The sequence below is a fragment of the Calidris pugnax genome, unplaced genomic scaffold (assembly GCF_001431845.1).
Source record: "Calidris pugnax isolate Ruff unplaced genomic scaffold, ASM143184v1 scaffold4, whole genome shotgun sequence".
Lineage (NCBI taxonomy): Eukaryota > Metazoa > Chordata > Aves > Charadriiformes > Scolopacidae > Calidris > Calidris pugnax.
This window is the reverse complement of record NW_015090781.1, coordinates 3943204-3944146: the sequence shown is the minus strand read 5'-3', so window position 1 is coordinate 3944146 and position 943 is coordinate 3943204.

Below are 943 nucleotides of genomic sequence, written 5' to 3'. Positions count from 1 at the left end.
GTCTGGATTGGAAGGGACCTTAAAGGTCATGTCATCCAACCATCAACCTAACTCTGACCAAAAAATAAATAAGAAATCAGCAATTAAAAAAAATCACTAAACCATATTCCTGAGGACCATGTCAACCCGTCCTTTGAACATCTCCAGGGATGGGGCCTCAACCCCTTCCCTGGGCAGCCCATTCCAAGGCTTAAGAACCCTTTCCATGGAAAAATTGTTCCCAATCTCCAATCTGAACCTCCCCTGGTGCAACTGGAGGCCGTTTCCTCTTGTCCCATGGCCTGGGACTTGGGAGCAGAGACCGACCCCCCCTGGCTACACCCTCCTTTCAGGGAGTTGGAGAGAGCCAGAAGGTCTCCCCTCAGCCTCCTTTTCTCCAGGCTGAACCCCCCCAGCTCCCTCAGCCTCTCCTCATCAGACTTCTTCTCCAGACCCCTCCCCAGCTCCGTTGCCCTTCTCTGGACCCGCTCCAGCCCCTCAAGGTCTTTTTTTGTGGGGAGGGGCCCAAAACTGGACCCAGCCCTCGAGGTGGGGCCTCACCAGTGGCCGATGCAGGGGGACCATCACCTCTTGATTCCTCCTCCCCACGTTGTTCCTGATCCAGGCCAGGATGCTGGTGGCCTTCTTGGCCACCTGGGCACACTGCTGGCTCCTGTTCAGCCGACAGGCGACCAACACCCCCAGGTCCTTCTCTGCCAGGCAGCTCCAGCCACTCTGCCCCAAGCTTGTAGAGCTGCAGGGTCTTGTTTTCACTCCCTTTTATGCTGCAGACACAAACTCACTCACACCTGCACAAGCCATGTCCATGTGGCTCTCTCCCATGTTATGAGAGAGAAGGTCCTGTGTTAATACCACACCTGCCCTCACCACCTTGCCCCCTCTGGAGCCACCCAGGCCAGTGAGTTGCTCCACAAAAGCATTGAGGATGGTGAGGTTCCTGTTT